The sequence below is a fragment of the Rhineura floridana genome, chromosome 5, assembly GCF_030035675.1.
Source record: "Rhineura floridana isolate rRhiFlo1 chromosome 5, rRhiFlo1.hap2, whole genome shotgun sequence".
NCBI lineage: Eukaryota > Metazoa > Chordata > Lepidosauria > Squamata > Rhineuridae > Rhineura > Rhineura floridana.
This window is the reverse complement of record NC_084484.1, coordinates 188,013,295-188,034,492: the sequence shown is the minus strand read 5'-3', so window position 1 is coordinate 188,034,492 and position 21,198 is coordinate 188,013,295. Positions and strand designations below refer to the sequence as shown.

The 21,198-nt window shown below is 48.0% G+C and overlaps 1 pseudogene; it reads left to right on the top strand.

Moving 5' to 3' along the window:
- The window catches only part of LOC133386156 (syntaxin-6-like), a 46,067-nt pseudogene extending 26,553 nt beyond the window's left edge, over positions 1 to 19,514 (top strand).
- Positions 19,515 to 21,198: the final 1,684 nt, after the last annotated feature.

Sequence of the window (21,198 nt, the reverse complement as noted above, 5' to 3'; positions counted from 1 at the left end):
CTCCCTTTTCCTCCCAAAGGACCAACTCCTTGACAATCCTATGGACCTGAGGGCTGAGCAGTGCAGCCACCCCACCTCAGGAGCTGATGCTTGAGAGGTGTAGCCCTGGGGCTGTCCAGGGCTCATCACAATCCTCTCCTCAGCTGCAGGCAGCAGGGCAGGGCAGACAGAAGAAAGGACTTCTTCTCTGAACTCGCTTCCAGAGGAGGCAGCGGTGGCCACAAACCTGTGTGGATTTAAAAGAGGATTAGACAAAGTCATGGAGGGAAGGCTATCAAGGGCTAAGCTTTGCCGTAACGGCTATGCTCTGCCTCCACAGCCAGAGTTAATATGCTTCAGAATATCAGTTGCTGGAAACCGCAGGAAGGGAGAGTGCTCTTGCATGCAGGACCTGCTTGTGGGCTTCTCATAATGGATATCTGGTGGGCCACTGTGATAAGAGGAGGCTGGCCTGGATGGGCTGCTGGCCTGATCCAGAAGGGCTCTTCTTACGTTTGGGGGGAAGGGGAGAGGGGGGCAGGCATCTGGGGATCTGCACTGAATCCAGGGGGAGTGGGGCTGTTTTTGCCTATGCCACCTCCTCTGCAGGAATAACCCATTGCATTGGACCATGCCTGGCACTGAGTGAGACCACTGCTCCATCTAGCTCAGTGTTGTCTGACACTGACTGGCAGCAGCTCTCTACGGTTTCAGGTGAATGGTCTCTGCTAGACTTACCTGGAGTTGCTGCTGGGGATTGAACCCGGACTCTTCTGCCTTGCACAGCAGATGACCTACCATGTGGCCTTTAGAGTGGGCCTGACCTCTCAGCATGCCGGGGGGTCTGTCTCCTGAGCTGGGACTGCCTCCCCCTCCCCAACCCCGTTTGTGCTCCTTGTCCCCGCACCATCCTGCTAGCTAAGGAGATGCTGCATGGCACTGGCATGGCATCAGCCTCACCACCCCTATGCTGGTGTAAAACCATTAGGCCGGCATCAGGTGTTGTCCTGTTGCTGGTGGCACAAAGAGATTTAATAGCCATCTGATCCTCATTGCGAATGGCAAAACCCAAGGATAGAATTACACTCTTGCGGAGGACATTGTGTCTGGGGAAAAGGCAGAGATGGTTTTGGTTTTGGTTGTGAAAGTTACTATACCTTTAATCTTGACCATCTTGTTTTATGAAAATTGTTGCCCAGCCTGACTTGTCAGCAAAAGGCTAGATTATCACGCTGAGTGATTATCAGGCCTTGCTTTATTACTGATCTCTAATAATATCTGGGGTTATTTTCAGTTAGCCCCACATTCTATGAATAGCGCATGATGCAAAATGGCTAAAAGCAGCCTGAGAGGGTTTGTCAGAGTGGTGACGTGATTAGATAAGAATTTCAGCTCCTGTCTTCTGTGGCTCCCAGATGATGCTTGGGGGAGTATAAGTGAAAATTGGCCTTTGCATTTTTCATCACAGCCATAGCTGGGAGGTAAGTCTAATGAGCTTGCCTCCATTCCTCTCCTGCTTGTGCAGGGACAGCAGGAGACAGATACACAGCTTACTCTCAGAGTTGCTGCTGTGATCAGAAGCACTGAGGGTCCTCCCAGGCTGTTGCTATTTTGGGTGTGGGACTCAATCACATACCAGCAAATTCAGGTTGCACAATTAAAGTTGCCTGGGAGCTCTTGCGCAACGAACCTGATCCCTCCCCCTGCCCCCAATTAGATTTTTTGCAATAAGAAGAGTGAATGGGGGAAATGCACTGGAAGGTGTAGGGTGACATTTGTTTCACTCTGCATTGTCTAACCTCCCTGCAAACAGATGGGAATGAATCCTCAATAAACAGGGCTTCTGCAAGTGACCCAAGTCCATCCCGTGATCCCCTAGAATAATAGAATCATAAAATAGTAGAGTTGGAAGGGGCCTCTAAGGCCATCGAGTCCAACCCCCTGCTCGATGCAGGAATCCAAATCAAAGCACTCCCGACAGATGGCTGTCCAGCTGTCTCTTGAATGCCTGGACTGAAGCCCCTGAAAATACCCTATGAGAACATAAGAAAAGCCTGCTGGATGAGGCACAAAGGCCCATCTAGTCCAGCAAGCTGTTCTCACAGTGGCCCACCAGATGCCCATTATGGGAAGCCCACAAGCAGGACCTGAGCCCAGGAGCACTTCTCCACTTACGACTCCCAGCAAATGGCATTCAGAAGCATGCTGCCTCCAAAGGCGGAGATAGAAGATGCCCATTCAGCTTAGCAGCCTTTCCTCTCACCAAGACAACTGCCTTGGCCAAGCCCACCTCCACCACTATGGCAGAGGCTGGGGAGGGGGTATCTGGAGCCAGGGTGCTGCAGCAACCTGGGCAATGCCTGCAGGCCAGAGTGTGTCTGAGCTCAACAAGAGGAGCACAGGCCTTGTTGTGGTTCTGGTCACTCAGCAAAGCTGGTCTGATGGCAAAGGGGACCAGGTTTGTGGCATCTGGGGATCCAGGCAGTGGAGCTCTTTCCCCTTTGTGGGAATGGGGCTTTGCTTCTTCCTGCCTCCTGCTGGGACCTTGAGAAGCAGTTTCTCCCTGCACCTTGTGGGCAGCCTTGGAAACTTCTAAGTGGACCTCTTTCCTGCAGTTTCCAGAGTCCCCAATAGATGGCAACCCAGGACCAGGTTCCTGCCTCTCTCAACCTCTTTGGCTGCTTCTACACCAGGCATTTAGCATGGAATTGCTACACTTTGTTTGCTCACTTTTTACAGAGTCTCCACATGGCATCATCTTCCCATCATAGTCATTCTTTATTATTTCCCCTGTGGTTTTCCCATGCAGGGATGCCAATTGGATTTTCTGGGCACGGCACGCTCTTTGAAGACTGCACCTCCCAGCAATCGACTGGCAAGAACTGCTGCTTATGTACATATATGACCGATATGAACAGTTATTTTGAATCCACAGTCTTGTTTTAAGATGTGTTTAACAGATTTTTAACCTGCCTTTCAGAGTTCCTGCCCTCACAAGGCATTTGCAACAGTTGGTTCAAAAAGCATAATCATATAATTATTAAATAACATTTACATTCTAAAATAACATTAAAAAGATAGGAATAGCTAAAAAAGCTTGTGCAGCTTCACTGAACCAACTGTATGCCTAACCTACCTCACAGGGTGTTGCGAAGCTGACAAGGAAGAAAAGCAACATGCAAATAGATTGTGTCATATTCACAAACCATGAATATGGTGCGGGGGGGGGAACATGCACAAAGGCACCCTGCACACGCACTTGTTTTTAACTTCTTAATTATAGCATAAACTGTGTTGTTTGTTTTACACCTTTTGATCTCCCTTAGTTCTTTATACCCTTAACATTTCCTTTTTTCTTAACAAACAAAAAATATGCCAGTCATTTAATTTGTGGTGTTCATACTAAATTTTCTGTTTTGACTTTTACATAGCCCATTATGTAAGTTAAGGCACTCTCTGCAGGGAGGAGAAGGGGGGGGTCACTGCCTTTCCCTTCCCCTGACCCAGCTCTCAGGGATTGTCTGGCACAATGCACCTCCAAATGCCCCACCTAACAAGGAAGGCTGGTCGCAGGGCTGGTGACTTGTCTTTGCCCATGCCACCAACTCCACCTTTTAAAGAGACGGAAGAGTCACTTGAAGGACATCTGCTGCTTTGGAAAAACACTCAGCTTTCTTGGGCTGTCCAGGTGGGTGTTTATTGTCAGATCAGTGCTCCTCATGCACATGGAAGCAGGGCACCCTCCTCAGCTGAAGAAAGCACCATCAGGCACAGAGGGAAAGGGCTCCCACTCTGTGTGGCATTGGTACAGCCTTTTCAGTCGCCAAAGGCCCATGTTTCATTGTTGTTGCCAAGCTTCAAAAGAAGTATGGAGACACCAAAGAAAAGCAACAAAAGTGTGTTTGTGGGTGTGTGGGAAGGTGTGGAGATGATGGTCTATGATGAAGAAAAACCATCAAGGTTAGATTTGATCAGAATGGGGAAGAGAAGACCAAGTCAGGATGTCAGTTGATCTTGTTTGCTGCAGGTGCAAAATGTGAGTTCAACCTGCTGTACCTGTGGATCTACCTACTTAAGTGTCTGGGTGGGTGGAGCATTGGACCATGTTGTCTCACATGATGGGATTTCCTTCTCCAGAGACCTTTAAAAGCAGATTGGTCATCCTATGGTTGGATTCATTGAGGTAGACTCCATCGACAAAGCAGAGGATTGACTGAAGGGCAAAAGGGGTCCACCTTCAACTACGTTGCCAGTGAGTTTCATGTCTGTTCACATCTGGTGGTCTCTGAACTGCTGCTGCTTTAATGGTGTTTTTTAAAAATCTGAAAGTGCTTTTTTAAATGTGTGGTCCCAGCCAACCAGGGACCACATCATGATGGCATCCCATAGCCAACTGCATTTTTCATGTGGTGAGGCCAGTCAAAGCAAGCAAAGTGCTTCTAACCAGCCTCACTCTGAAGAGCGGTGTAGGAGTGGGGAGAACCATTTAGCCTCATTCTGAAGGGGGGGAAGGGAGGAGGAATGCATCCCTGTTGCCCAGGCAACCATATCTTGCCTCACAGCATGGATGGTATCATTGCCAGGCCCACACCAAGCACTCCAGTTGCCCACAGCCACACGTGACTAGCTGGGGCTGAATGTGGCAGGCATTGTGCACATTCCGATGTGAGTGGCCTTCTCTCTGTGCCAAAGTGCTGTGCATCTGAATGAACCCATCTGGAAGCACCCAACCCCTACTGGCATCCTGCCCCCAACCAGTCAAGGAACTGTGGCTAGAACAGGAAGCGTTCATTTTCTCAGTTGCTGTGGCAACAGGAAAGGCCCCCCTTCTCCACAGACATACCTGCCCCTTTGCAAAACATTATTTGCACCCTTTTGTGTAGGGGTGCAAAAATCATTAAAGGGGAGGCTGTTTCACTCCACAGCGCCCCTCTCTCTTTAGCTCAGGAGAAATGTGCTCAAACACAGCGATCCAGGTGATGAGAAGAGGAATGGGGACCCATCTCAAAGGGAAATGGAAGACACACCTCTCCCCCAAAGGATTGTTTGCTTTTTCTGTGGTTCCCATTCAGAGATCCTGAAGGAAGCTCTTCCAGGAGAAGCCTGGCTTGGTTTGAAGCTGGAGTGATGGAGCAAGAATCATCCCCCCCCCCCGCAGACTCAGGCATGTCACGGCTGGGGCTGATCCGCATGCAGGCCAGTGCTCAGCGCTGCCTGAGGCTGCTGGGCTGCCTCCCCCGCCCCCTGCCATGTAGGATGAGGAACGGGAGTCCCCCCCGCAGCCCCCCATTGGGTTGAGACTGAAGAGGGGCACTGGAGGTATCGGCAGTGTTGGGGGTGGCAGGGATGTGGGGCTGTGTCCATGTTCATTTCATCTCTCTCCCCCCTCCTTCCCCAGACCTGGTGAGTCAAGGCTGCAGTGGATCCAGGACTGAGGCACAGTGGGGGCCAAGCTGCTCCAAGTGGAAGCTTTGCTGTGGGGTGCAAATGGAAAGCGGTGGGGTGGGACCATGCAGGGATATTGCTGCCTGTGCTCCACTTATGTCCTGCTTGCCGACTTCCCTATGGGGCACCAATAGGAAGCGGGACTAGATGAGCCCCCTTGGGTCCAATCCAGCCGCTGATGAGGGCTCCTCTGATTTCCTTCTTGCTGTAACCATCTTTCTCTTCTTGCACACACACACGCATTAGGGGGGTGGGCGATCAGGACATTAAGAACATAAGAACATAAGAAGAGCCTGCTGGATCAGGCCAGTGGCCCATCTAGTCCAGCATCCTGTTCTCACAGTGGCCAACCAGGTGCCTGGGGGAAGCCCACAAGCAGGACCCGAGTGCAAGAACACTCTCCCCTCCTGAGGCTTCCGGCAACTGGTTTTCAGAAGCATGCTGCCTCTGACTAGGGTGGCACAGCACAGCCATCACGGCTAGTAGCCATTGATAGCCCTGGGCCTTTCCACCTGCACATCCTGTACAGGCCCTGGACCTCCTCCCCTTTGCATGCAGGGAACCCTTATGATGTTGGAAGTGCTGGGATGCAACTCTGCTTGCTAGTGGCTTTGCATGGGGAAGGGTAGCTAGAGAGAGGGACCTCTGTGCTTCCTGCGCTGTTTCGCTGACCCAGCCTATGCTGACCTCCCTTCAGGTGCTAGAGCGAGGTTAGGATTAGGAATTTCCACGCTTCAGGTTCCTCCTAAACTCATAAGCTCTGCCAAAATGCAGTTACTCTTTGTGTATGGCAGCCAAAGAGGGAAATTCAGCAAAGGAAGTTCCTTACCTTGCAGCATAATAATGATGATGATGAAAAACTGTCTGAATGGGCTAAAACCTCTGTCTTTTTCTAATATTCTAGGTATGCATGGAAGGAAGAGGGGGTGACACAGGAAGACAGGAGAAGGGGGACATCCCTTCCTAACCTCTAGAAGGTGACAAATTCAAAAAGTTTCCAATTCCTATGCAAAATGAGTGGCCTGATTAGAGAGTGTGAATTCCTTCATTTAGGAGAAACATGCTTTGTCTTTAACCAGTAACAAAAAGCCTCTAGAGAAAGGGGGGGTCCTTTATTGCTGTAGGACTTTATTAGTTGCTACTTCAAAAAGCCAAGACAAGTTGTGGAGAGGGAGAATTCTATAACTGCAGAAGAAGAGATAGTGAATCCTGGTGATAGCATCCCATCCACGTCATCAAGCAGTTCGGTAGCAGTAGACGATAAACGCATAAACACTGAATTCCGTCGTTCAAACAATATCTCTGAAAGTGAGAAAGGGCAGTCAGATGGTGACAGTGAAGCAGAGAGCAGCATTCAGACCTGGCTAGATTATTCTATAATCTAAAACTGGCCAGATTATTCTATCTGTCCCCAGGCTTTGGAACTCCCATCCTAAGGAGGTTAGACTGGTTCCCTCCTTGCTGTCTTTCCGTCATCAGGTGAAAACATTTCTATTACAACAGGCTTTTGGGAACTGACTGCAAGGGCTTTAATAGGGTGCTGTTTTACTTTTTTGGGGGGGCTGTGCTTTTTAATCGATATGATTTAAATGCTTTTAATTCAATAAACAGTTTAATTACATTTTAATAATAATTTTCTGTATGTTTTTATCTAAATTTGTTTTAATTTTTTTAAGCCACTTTTAGTCCTAATTCTGGGGAAAAGGTAATAATAATAATAAAATAATAATATAATAATAATAATAAGAAGAAGAAGAAGAAGAAGATTGTATAATTGTAGATGGAGGGGTGGCTGTGGCTATTACGAAGCGACTCTACACGTCTGAATTTGCCAGTATGCTACTGGCAGAGATGAAGAAGCAAACTTGGCTCTTTCCATCTCTAACTTTTGTTCACCAGAATTTAAGGATCTTTTCTATCCAGTATGTATTTCCAATAACATTGTAAGCTTTTGTGTTTTCTGAAACCCAGAGTCTCGGTGTGATTATATCCAGGGTAGTGTGTGTCCCTTTAACAGGGATCCTGCTCCTGCCACCATTCAAATCTGGCACAAGCATGTGACACGTCCCCAGTCACTTCTGGAAGCTGGCAATGGCCTAGGGCAGGAGGGTTGGGGACCACCACTGGCTCACGGGGCAGATGTGGCTGCGATGCCTGTGGATCTGTGCCATGACGTCTCCTCCTCAGCCTTGCCTTAAAGCCTGCTTCCTTTCTGGCTGCAGCTGACTGGTAGTTCCAGCCATCAGGACTGTGCAGAGGAGCATCCCAGGCTGCCCTGACTCAGCCTGATCCACCTGGTGACCCTTCCTCTCCCAGTTCCACTCTGTGATTCTCCCTGACTGCTGATTTACAAGCTACACTGAGAGCAGCTGCCAAGGCAGGCACATTGCAGGCCCCCCAAAAAATGTTACAGGAAGCCTGTGTCGGTCCATTAGGGAATTCCCAAAACCCACAGTCAGGCAATACCCTTATTAGGGCCAACCAAAATGTCCCAAAAGAGTGAGCAAGCTTTTTGAGATCTCCAGGATTTTTTACCAGGCTGGATGTTAAGCAAAAGAGGTGAAGGGGAGAAAACCTGGCTTGATACTGAAACCACAAAGTCTATATTGAGAGGGGGCACCCACCACCGGCTCTGCCCCCCCATCCTCAATATAGCCCCCTGAGGAATTACATCCAAGGGAAGGAGGCCCTTGGCATTCAGAAATGGTCCCCTGCCCTGCCTTAAGCACCTCAGAGAGAGGAGCCTGAATCAGAGCCTGACAGGGCACGCCCACTCATGCCTCTGAGTCCCAGTCTGCACCCTCCTCCACTCTCCAGGCCCCGATGATCAGGCCCCACCCACTTTCAATGCCCCTCCACCCTTTCCTGCCTTCCAGCCAACCCCCCCCCCCCAGTGTGCATGTGCATAAGAGTGATCTTGATGGTTTATTTTCTGCAGACCCCACTGAAGTTACAAAGGAATGGATGTAAATTGTCTGTAGGCAAGTAAAAGGCATTTTATGCAGGCAGCTGTTTTGCTGCAGTCATAAAGTCCCCCTGAGGCCACAATCCTCTCAGTCTAGGTGTGGCACTGGAGAAGAGGGGGTGCTTCTGGATCTTATCCCAGCACCTTCCTCTCTTGGCTTCTGGCTTCCCCGCTGCAGGTGAATGACTGGCAGGTTCATTTCAGACTTGAAGCCTGATGGTTCAGGTAGAAGCAGCAGGGAAGACCCCCGCAAATATCCCACAGGAGCTGGGACTAGGCCAAACATCCTCCTCCTCCTTCTGTCAGAGCCAGGAAGGTGCAGCTCATTTAAAGCCCAAGGCCAGTGCATGATGGCGCTATGGATACCATCCTGGTGCTATGGCAACCAGCGGCCACTAACAGGCATCCTCAGGAATAGGGGGATAAAGGTAATCCCCCCTTTCCCTGCCTCAATGTGAGAAGGATGATGCCTTAACACAGTGATGACATGGAGGCCTTGAGCAGGGAAGGACTGGCCCTGGGGTGCTTAGTGAGGGGCCCTCATCCCCTTCCCCACCTGACAGGGGCTGTAGCCTGAATCATGTGGAAGGCACCGGGCTGGCGGAGGGTCCCCTAGTCTGACTTCCAGTGGGAGATGGGAAGCCCCACCCAGAGGCAACCGGGGGGCAGGGGGAGGCGTGAGTGGGAAAGAGACAGGGTGCCCTGACATTTGAAGAAACAGGGCAAGCCTCCGAAAGATGATGAAATGCTGCACGTTGAATCATGCCAAACAAGTTTATGAATTAGTGCCTGCTATTCTGGGAAGCAGCCAGATTTTTAAAATGCAGAATGATCTCCCTCCCCACAAAAAAAATCTGATACTGGAGCCTTGAACAGTTAACTCCCACCCTCTGCCTGCATTTGCCCATTTGTAAAATGAGAATATTTGTTTATCTAGAATATTTGAACCCCACTTTTCAATTTAACAACGACAAATCCCAAGGCTGTTGTAGTCACTGGGATAATAGTGACTTAGTGCACGGGAAATGACAAGCAGACTAAAAGGTGCTGGCAGCTACATGTCTGACCACCTGTCCTCTTGATGCTTGTCCATCCTGGCTTATTAAATCTAGCAGAGGGGGGTTGGCTGGCTGGTCCAGAGCATGCCTAATGCTTCATGGCGTGAGGGGGCAGTCCCTGCAGCCTTGAAAGGGGCGGTGGTGCGGCCACTCCTAAAGAAACCTGCCCTGGACCCCTTGGACCGGAGCAACTATCGACCAGTTCTTGGGGAAGGTGGTAGAGACAGTAGTGATGGGGCAGCCGCAGGCATTCTTGGGTAGCTCGGATTATCTCGATCCGTTCCCATCTGGGCCCAGGCCTGGCCATGGGACTGGACAGTGCAATCTCTCTGCAGCTTTCGATACCATCAAGCATGGTATCCTCCTGAACCGGCTCCATGGAATGGGAATTGGGGGCACTGTGTCATGGTGGTGCCAGTCCTACTTGTGGAGCTGAGTCCAGAGAGCAGCGTGGCAAGAGTGCTTTTCGACCCCTGGCAGTTATGTTCATGGGATGCCATCGGTCACTATTTTATCCCCAATGCTTTTAATATTTATTTATTTATTTATTTATTTATTTTGATTTATATACCGCCCACAGCCCAAGGGCTCTCAGGGTGGTGCACAACATGGATAAAAAACAATAAAATCACAAAAACAGTAAAATATACAGTATTAAACAAGTAAATAATCAAGATAGATTAAAAACACAAATAGGTTAAAATGCCTGGGAGAATAAAAAGGTTTTAACCTGGCGCCTAAAAGATAAAAGTGTAGGCGCCAGGCGCACCTCATCAGGGAGACTGTTCCATAATTCGGGGGCAACCACTGAAAAGGCCCTAGATCTTGTTACTACCCTCTGAGCTTCCCTGTGAGTCGGAGCTCGGAGGAGGGCCTTAGATGTTGAACGTAGTGAGCGGGTAGGTTCATATTGGGAGAGGCGTTCCGCCAGGTATTGTGGTCCCACACCGTGTAAGGCTTTATAAGTCAAAACTAGCACTTTGAATTTGGCCCGGAAACAAATAGGTAGCCAGTGCAAATGAGCCAGAACAGGTGTTATATGTGCAGACTGCCTAGTCCTCGTCAGCAGTCTAGCAGCTGCGTTTTGCACTAGCTGTAGTTTCCGAACTGTCTTCAAAGGCAGCCCCACGTAGAGCGCATTGCAGTAATCCAATCTAGAGGTTACCAGAGCATGCACAACTGAAGCGAGGTCGTCACTTTCCAGATAGGGACGTAGCTGGGCTACCAACCGAAGGTGGTAGAACGCATTCCGTGCCACCGAGGCCACCTGCGCCTCGAGAGACAGGAGTGGATCGAAAAGAACCCCCAAGCTACGAACCTGTTCCTTCAGGGGGAGTGTAACCCCATCTAGAACAGGTTGCACATCCACCATCTGGTCAGAGAAGGCGCTCACCAACAACGTCTCGGTCTTGTCAGGATTCAGCCTCAGTTTATTAGCTCTCATCCAGTCCATTATCGCGGCCAGGCAGCAGTTCAGCACATTAACAGCCTCACCTGAAGAAGATGAAAAGGAGAAATAGAGTTGCGTGTCATCAGCATACTGGTGACAACACACTCCAAAGCTCCTGATGACCGCACCCAGTGGCTTCATGTAGATGTTAAAAAGCATAGGGGACAGGACCGATCCCTGTGGGACTCCACAATGGAGAGTCCAGGGTGTCGAACAATGTTCCCCAAGCCCTACCTTCTGGAGACTATCCACCAAGTAGGAGTGGAACCACTGCCAAGCAGTACCTCCAACTCCCAACTCCATGAGTCTCCCCAGAAGGATACCATGGTCGATGGTATCAAAAGCAGCTGAGAGATCAAGGAGAATCAACAGAGTAACACTATAATATCTATATGAAGCTCCTGGGAGTGGTTATCAGGAATTTCAGGGCAAGGTGTTGTCAGTGTGCTCTACCTCTCCATAACATCTGAATCAGGAGAGGCTGTGCTGGCCCTGGGCCGGTGCCTGGACACAGTGGTGGGATGGATGAAGGAAAATAAGCTGAGCTTGAATTCTGGCAAGACTGGGTTAGTGGTTCCTGTGTCCAAGAAATTGGTTAATTGCTGCCCTAGGCAGGGTTGCACTCCCCCCGAAGGAGCAGGTATGCAGTCTGGGGGTGCTTCTGCATCCAGCTCTGCCATTGGAGGCCCAGGTAGTCTCACTGACAAGAAGTGCCTTTTGTCAGCTGTACCTGGTGAGACACCTACGACCATCCCTGGACCGGGAGCGCTTGGCCACAGTAGTTCACGCATTGGTGACTTCAAGGATGCATTACTGCAATGTACTCTATGTGGGGCTTCCCTTGCACAAACAGGAATTAGTGCAGAATGCTGGAGCCAGATTGCTGATGGGGTGAGAACCTGTCAGCATATAACACCTCTGCCCAGAGATCTACGCTGGTTGCCAGTTTGTTACTGGACCAGATTCAAGGTGTTATTACTGGTATATAAAGTCTGGGACCAGTTTACTTGAGGACTGCTTATCCCATATGTGCCCAGTCAAGCACTTAGCTCTGTGGACCTGGCACTGTTATGGTGCCACATAATAGTTGTTCTGCACTTGTAAGGAATTGTTCTTTTAGCATGGCAGCACCTACTCTTTGGAACTCCCTACCTGTTGACATCAGGCAGGTACCTTCACTGTATTCTTAATTTAATTCTGAAAATTTTATTGTTTTGGCAAGTCTGTCCAGACACACAGCTGCTGGTGTGTTTTAATGTTTTCAGTTAGGAGCTGCTTCAGTTGTTTTAAATATGCTTTTAATTATTTGCTTTTATCTGTTTTATTGATAATTTTAATGTTTTCTGTATATTCTTTACATTCAAGCGGTATATAAATGTTGTTAAAATAAAAGTTCACCGTTCTTTTTGCAGACTGAAGGCGCATGGTAATTAAAAAAAGTCTTCCTATAAACCCCTCCCCCAGGGGCTCCTGCCTGCCAGATCTCCTCACACTGACAGACCTTGCTTGTAATGCCCAGAGAAGTACTGTATGGACTTTTCCATGATAGGGGCAGTTCAGGTTATAGCTCTCATGGAAGATTCAGCCTTAGATTTGGGGGAGGGGGAGCTGAACTGTATCAATTATCTCAGTGTTACAGGTATACGTAGATGTGCGGAGAAAGCATTTCATGGAATCGTAGAATAGTAGAGTTGGAAGGGGCCTATAAGGCCATCAGTCCAACCCCCATACTTTGCTTACCTCATCTCTCTCCCTCCTGCACCCTTTGCTTTCTCCCTCTTCCTCATTTTGCTTGCTGTCTTAGAGGGCAAAGTCCTTGGCTCAGGGATCGGTTTCTGAATCTGTCAGGCTGTTGGCGGCGTTGATGGGCCTGTTTCGCCGGCAGAGGGATCAGCTGGTGGCCTCTGACCATGGTGCTGAAAGAGGGTGGCAGGCTGAGTGCTGTCCATAGTGCTGAGGTTGGGAAAATGTCCTTCCACTAAGCTAAGCTCTATTGCTTGTACAACTGGAAGGCTGGGAAAGGGGCGTGGCTCAGCCCCGTGGCCTGAGGAATAGTTCTGGAAGTCTCTTCGCTCCCAGGCAACGAGCAAGGGGTGGCTAGAGCAGACGCTTCCTCAAGAGGCAGCTGGACAGCCACCTGCCTTGGATGCTTCCAGTTGGATTCCTGCATTGACTCACTGGCCTTATAGGCCCCTCCCAACTCTACTGTTCCATGATTCTGTGTTAACCAATGGCTTATGCTAGTCACCCACTTTTTGCTCCACCCAGTACTAGCTTTTATTTATTTATCTATTTATTTATTTACTTGTCACCTAATCCCAAGTGGTCTATAAGTGACTTTCAACAGATTTTATAGGTGACTTACAACAGATTGTAATTACATTTGGGTCCAGAACAGATGGTTCTGCAACAGAAACCTGGGATACTCAGGGCAGTCTATCCAAAAGGCCTCTGAATATTCATCATGGCAGCTGAGAATTGCTTTGAGTTTTTCCATTGTAAGGGAAATGGACTGCCTTCAAGTAGATCCCAACTTAGGGTGACCCTATGAATAGGGTTTTCATGGTAAGCTGTATTCAGAAGGGGTTTACCATTGCCTCCCTCTGAGGCTGAGAGGCAGTGACTGGCCCACGGTCACCCAGTTAGCTTCATGGGTGTGTGGGGATTCGAATCCTGGTCTCCCAGGTCATAGTCCAGCACCTTAACCACTACACCACACTGGCTGTAAATAAAGCTGTCATTCTGTAAGCACCTTGAAAACAATGCAGTGATTACTATAAGTTAACATGGATTTATCAAGAACAAATCCTGCCAGACTGACCTTATCTCATTTTTTGATCGGTAACCTCCCTTGTAGACTGTGGGAATGCTGTGGACATAATACATCTCAACTTCAGCAAAGCTTTTGACAAAGTGCCCCATGATATTCTGATTAGCAAGCTAGCTAAATGTGGGCTGGATGGAACAACTATTAAGTGGATCCACAGTTGGCTCCAGCATTGTACTCAAAAAGTGCTTATCAATGGTTCCTTCTCAAACTGGGTAGAAGTAACAAGTGGGGTACCACAGGGCTCGGTCCTGGGCCCAATGCTCTTCAACATTTTTATTCATGACTTGGATGAGGAGGTACAGGGAACGCTTATCAAATCTGCAGATGATACAAAATAGGGAGGCATAGCTAATACCGTGGAAGACAGAAAGAAAATGCAAAGGAATCTTGATGTTGGAATATGCGGTTCAGCTCGAACTGGTGGATTGGGGCTGCAAGGGTAGATAGAAAGGAGATCTCCTGATTGCTAGGCTATACCTATCCTTTGATCTCCTGCTGAATCTTCCTTCCTGTTAGACTGATATTCTCAGGATGTTGACCACATCCTCCAGCTTCTCCTTCATTCTCTTGAGAGGGAGAGCAGACATCTTCTCTTTGTCTGTCTCTCTGCTCCCAGCATGAGGGCAAACACTAGGCATAGTGTTTGCGTCTGCAACTTAGCTAGTTAGCTAGATGTAGAACTCTTTCCTATCAAGTATGTACTTCCAGAATAAAGTAGTTATTTCTTATTTTGAAGCTTAAAGTCTCAGTCTGACTAATTCCAGGGAAGGTGTAATCTTTAGCAAAGATTCAAACACACAAAGCTCACTCAGATTGAAATTTAACAGGGGTAACTGCAAAGCTCTACACCTAGGAAAAAGAAACCAAGTGCACAGTTATAAGATGGGGGATACTTGGCTCAGCAATACTACATGCAAGAAGGAGCATGGGATTGTTGTTGATCACAAGCTAAACATGAGCCAACAGTGTGATATGGCTGCAAAAAAGGCAAATGCTATTTTAGGCTGCATTAACAGAAATATAGTTTCCAAATCATGTGAAGTATTGGTTCTCCTCTATTCAGCACTGGTTAGGCCTCATCTTTACTGCATCCAGTTCTGGACACTGCACTTTAAGAAGGATGCAGACAAACTGGAACGGGTTCAGAGGAGGGCAACAAGGATGATCAGGGGACTAGAAACCAAGCCCTGTTAGGAGAGACTGAAAGAACTAAGCAAGTTTAGCCTTGAGAAGAAAAGGATGAGGCAAGATATGCTAGCACTGTTCAAGTACTTGAAAGGTTGCCACAAAGGGGAGGGCCAGGATCTCTTGAACATATTGTTTTTTTAAAAAAGTTTTAAAACGTATTAAAAAGCAATTCCAACACAGACACAGACTGGCTTGTTGAAAGAGAAAGGTCTTCAGTAGGTGCTGACAAAACAATAAAGATGCCTGTCTACTATTTAAGGGGAAGGAATTCCACAGGGTAGGTGCTGCCACACTAAAGGTCCATTGTCTATATTGTGCAGAATGGACCTCCTGATAAGAAGGTATCTGCAGGAGGCCCTCACCTGCAGAGTGCAGTGATTTAATGGGTATATAATGAAATATGCTGAGTCCTGGAATTACATTTGGTTTATGGGTCATTGACCAAGCAGTCATCATAATATCGCTATTTATGTTTCAGCAGAGCAAACGTCCAGCACCTGCCTATCTGCCTATCTGGCTTACATGTCCTTATGTGAGCTGGGATGTGGAGTAATAGACAACCTGAACAGTCCAGTGTCTACTGAGATATACCTGCATGAAATACACATACCACTGTCTTCCACCTACACTCCTGCAGAAATTAAGAGCAACTCTTCATTTTATGCAGCAATTGTGTTTGCCCTTGGCATGCCAGGAGATTGACAGGTGGCTTCATTTTGTACTGCTAACTTAGAAAAACACCATCTTCTCTTACCATCTCTTTTTAAAATGAACATCTGAAGCAGGGAACCTTGCTGATTATCAGTTCTGTAAGGATATGAGTCAGCTATTAATTCTGGTTGAGAAAAAGGCATTTGAGTTGGTGTTGGACTTTAAATCCTTTTGTTTTCTTCCTGTGTCTGTATAATGCTGGTTTTGTGTCTCCAAGGAGGAGATAAGAGCCCCACCAATCATGATCAATGAGTTTCCCCATATAAACACTTTCATTGAGGGTCCCATGGAAACACATTGTGGTGTGGGAGGTGTTGAGTGGTTCCCGTTGCCTTCCATTCCTCACCACTTCACTCAGCTTTTCACAACATTTAGCTTATACTTTTGTTCAACAAAGAGAAGCAGTCTTTCTACAAGTTCACCATTGCCTCAGGCAGCTCACATCCCATAAGAGTAAGAGTAAATCCTCACAGCTGAGTCTTGGATTCCTGCATTGATTCTATGATTCTATGTCCCCTGCATTGTTCAGCCACTTGCAGAATATCTTAGGAATGGGAAATTGATTTGTGAAGGGCTTACCTAAGTAACCCCTGATCTATCCAGACACGGCTTCAGTTCAAAACAATATTTCATATTTCATATGTTTCCTTCCATTTCCTCGTGCCCTTCAGTCTCTACCTTCAGCTCCATCCCCACCGGAACAATCAGATATCTTTTCATCCACATCTCGGTATGATTCATCCTCAGTGCTACATTATGTGAGGATGAAGGCAGCAGGGCCCAGTAGGGATCCATTTACACTTCCTTGGAAGGGTCTGCAGGGAGTATGTGGTGCAGTTGCAGATGTGGGGTCTAGCCTACCATGATGCGTGAAAAACAGGCAAGGGAGTAGCATAGTGGGCCATGCTGACCTTTCTGGATCTGGAGCACCGGACACCCCTCCCCCTGCAGTATGGACACTTGATAGCCGTAACAAGACAGTTTGGCTAATGAAATGCAAATTAAACCTGTTTCACTTTCTTCACAACTGTGTGTTTCACAGGTGTCCTGATCTGGACTGCTTTGGGAAGCTGGGTGTCTTGAAGGACAGCAGAGTGGAGAATTGGGGTCGCATGAAACAAGCCCTACCTGGAGAAACCAGGAATTGCACCCAGGACCTTCTGCATGCAGAGCAGCTGTTCTGCTGCTGAGCTACGCTCCTTTCCAGTCCTCATGTGCTTGAATAAAGGGCTGATTGAAATAGGACCTTCTGTCCAATCATACCTTTGGTCCATCTAGTTCAGTCTTCTCTACACTTTGGGATTTCAGACAGAGATGCCAGGGATTGGACAGGGGACCTTATTCTTGTTGTTATGGGCCTTCAAGTTGATTATGCCTTATGACAACCCTTATGACAATCAGTGACTTCTAAGAGCATCTGTCGTGAACCACCCTGTTCAGATCTTGTAAGTTCAGGTCTGTGGCTTCCTTTATGGAATCAATCCATCTCTTATTTGGCCTTCCTCTTTTTCTACTCCATTCTGTTTTTCCCAGCATTATGGTCTGTTCTAGTGAATCATGTCTTCTCATGATGTGTCCAAAGTAGGATAACCTCAGTTTCATCATTTTAGCTTCTAGTGACAATTCTGGTTTAATTTGTTCTCACCCAATTATTTGTCTTTTTCGCAGTCCATGGTATGCGCAAAGTATCACTGAACACTAAAGTCAGGATCATTCAGGCCATGGTATTCCCAATCTCTATGTATGGATGTGAAAGCTGGACAGTGAAAAAAGCGGATAAGAGAAAAATCAACTCATTTGAAATGTGTTGGAGGAGAGCTTTGCAGATACCATGGACTCTCTCTCACACACACACATTGCATCTTCCTTTTTTTTCAGTTGGTTTCTTTTCTTCTGTAGTTCTTACAGTTTTGCCAGTTGCTGGAGCAGATTGCTGGGGCCATCAACTTAGCAGCAAAACAATGTTTATTTATTGGTTTATTATTTGATTTATATTCCACCCTTTCTCCCGGCAGGCGCCCAGGCTGGCAAACAAAAGCACTTATTTGCTTGGGGGGACGTGTGTTTTCCCATTTGCATAATCCAAGGCAAAGGAAAGGGTTTACCTTCACCAGAATGCTCAGGGGCCTCCCCCCCCCCTCTCTCTCTCTCGCCCCAAGGTCAGTAAAGGGTCTTGTGGCACTTTAAAGACTTAACACATTTATTGTGACAAAACTAGGGGCCACAATTCATAGGCTGCATGAAGCCTTTTTCCTAAGTTGGCAAGCATAGAATTGTTCCAAGAGTTGCACAGTTAAAGAAATAGATCATTATGCATATCTTTGCCTCAAATGCCTCCATCCTGGTTTTAAAGGTTCCCCCAAGGAGGTTAAATGTAAATGACAAATTGCTCAGTGCCTCCAGTTGGCCCCTTGTTTTGAACAAGGGCCATCAATTCACCTCCACTTGTCAGCTAGTTGAGCAATCAGCACTTGATGGATGCAGGTCAGTTAGCAGTAAGGATGACCCTGATGGCCTAGCTAAGGACTATGTATGTTAATTGATGTAGCACAAGGGACAGGCTTTCGCCCATATCGGTTGATGATGCCCTGGGCACCCACTCACACTGCAGCTTTTGGCCAGGGAACAAGAAACTCCCATTTGGACCAAGGAAAGCTCTGCTTTGGGGTTCCTTGTCATGCTGAACAGAGAACTGGTTTTATCCTTCAGTGGAAAGTAACTGGTACCAGCTAAAGACGGGCCAGACGCTTGGCCTTCTGGGGCCTTTAATCAGTGATGTTCAAGTCCTTCAGCCAAATGAAAAAGATCCTCCTGAACCCCAACAGGCCTGGGGTGGGGGGTGGGGCTACAAGCCCCTGTGCACCACATCATCGTTATTCTGCCTTTTTATATAAGACATTAAAAGCCACTAATAATGGAAAGAAAAATTAGAAACCAAGAAATAGGCCTAAAATAGACCAAAGAGACAAAGAATGCAGCAGCAGGATAAAATAAATGGTAGCAGGATTCTGCAGAAGTTGTGGATACAGAACTGTCTCTGCTGCCCATCTAAAAGCGATGAAGAAAGGGGCCTCTTTGGTGCCCCAGCAGAAAAGGCCCTCCCTTGGCTCCCCACTCACCTTCCCTCTGCATTTCTGATGGCAGAAGGACCCAGAGCAGGGCCTCAGAAGAGGAAAGGGGTCCTCGGGCAGAGTTCTCCTTCCTGGCAGGAAGAGGAAGCAGGGTGGGCACTTGGGCACTCCTGCGTAGGGCCCGGGCAATGCCATTTCTGACCTAGAATGGAAGCCGATGCACAAGTATACAATTTCTCCTTAAAATGGGAACTGCAAACACAGCCTGTACAGATTGGCTTCTCCCTGTGCCCAGCTGAAAGAACTCACCTCCTCCAGCCATGAGACAGAATCCCCATCCAGCAAAACAGAATCCACCACTGGCTGCCAGGGCTCAGCCTCCGCTAGGTCTGGGTGCACACCATGCTGGGAGAGCAAAGAAAGCATTCTCACCACGGGGTGGCGGTGGTTGTTTAAGTTTACAACTGGTTGTAAGGGAGCTGTTATGCACTCCTCTCCCTCATTCCCAAATACTGCTCTGCTGGGGGGCACTGCCCTCCCTTGATGCGTTGGCTCCAGATTTTGGAGGGCCTTGGGGCAAGACACTCTCCATGGGCACCCCTCCCCCTGAGAGTCCTCCTCATGGCTGCCCACCTGCTTGCTTGCCAGGCAGAGAGCCAGTGGGAAGGCAGGCCGGCCGGCAGGCCGGCCGGCAGGCCGGGGCATCTCCTGCCCTTCCCTCGTACCACCTCCACTGGTGCCTGGGCCAGAGCTGGAGGAGGAGGAAGAGGTCAGGGGCGTGTTGGTGGTCCCGCTGCTGGACCATGCTGACCTTTGACCCTAAAGAGAGTCCACCCCCGCCCCACCCCCACCTACCCCCTCTGGACAATGGGTCCAGTGCTGAGCTGCTCTTGCTGTCAAGTCGTCGTTGCTCCCGAATCCTCCCCCCATAACTAAGACCTTCAGGTCTACTCCTGTCCTCAGGCATGGGGGAGGCGGGAGCTAGGAAAACCAGGCTTCAGCCCCTCAGTGCTGCAGCCTTTCTGAGGTATTGGAAGAGCGCTGTCATGCCGCCGCCTCGCCCCTCACAGCCTTCTTTCCAGTCAGAGGCAAAACGTACCCTGGTCCTTTGACCTTCCCTCACGGGACCGGTTTTCTATACTCCTCACCATCGTTCTGTTCCCTTCTGATCCTGTCCTGGAACGGGACACCAGGTGAATGAATGAATGAATGAATTTATTTCGGTCACAGACCAGCCTAGATAGTATATGTTAGGTCCAAACCCAACACGCGAGTCGCCCTGTCAACCCCAACTCGCTTACACCCGAGAAAAGTGCGGAGCTGAGTGCAAATGAACCCACTATCAGAGATCAAGTAACACAAGACAATTCCTTTGCAAAGGGGACCCAATACTCACCAGTCAAGACAGGTTAGCATGGGAACCTCGTTTATTGGTGTCTTAGGGTTTATATAGGCTCACCCCGAAGTTTACAATCTCAGGCTCACGTCATAAAATACAAAAGAAGCAATTGCTAGATATTATAGCCTCAAGGCATGTGTAAGGAGGTAAAGGGGTACCGGGGAAAGGACAAAGTAGAAACATTGAGACTATCTTTCAGACTCTCTGTCTGCATACTTCACATGTCCTTGAGATAAGCATTATGCAGCAACAGACAAAGGCAACTATTGAGGGGAGGCCCAGCTGCAACCGGGCGCCCCGTAAGTTGGAGACAGACATGAAATTACTACGCTTGCATATCAAAGGATTTTACAAGTCAAGGTTTGTGGGGCAGCGGAACAACTTTTAACATTTCTATGCAAGGCACATTTGTAACAATAAGCAAGGTTATAGGCATAGATGAGATACAAGAAATGCATAGTAGGGACGTGTCCAGCTTAAACCGGCTTTATTATTCGAGCCACCGGAATGTAGGTAAGGGTCAGGTCACCAGGAAATAAACCGATGCTTTATATCAAAAGTCATCTAAAGGCCACTTTGGTTCTGTTTCCCATGATACCCAAGCTGGTTCAGCTAAAGCAAGTGAGTTATGGTTCTACAGGCAACTGGGCTTCAAATCCAATCCTAACATATAGATACAAAATACACAAATTACATCTTACAAAAAACACAAGATAAAAGCAGGAAAATATAAAGAAATAAATAACAGTTAAAACATTTACTCCATATCTAGTATCTTTTCCCTGCAAATAATGGCGGCTGCACAAAATTTGGCTACCTTAGTGGTAACCATAGGGTTACAATCCACTAACAAGAAATGGAGATAACCAGCTTCGGAACCCGCTGGAAGAGCTTGTAGAATAGGAGTAATAAAGACACAAGGAAGATCTCGATAGAAAGAACAATGCAGAAGGACGTGTCCTACGTCTCCACCTCCCCGTTCTCACAAGGGCAAACCCGTTCACAGTAGGGGGCTCTATTATACCTGCCCTTGAGCAAGGCAGAAAGCAAGACATTATGTCTAGCCAAAGTGAACACTTTTCTGTATTTAACAACAGTTAAG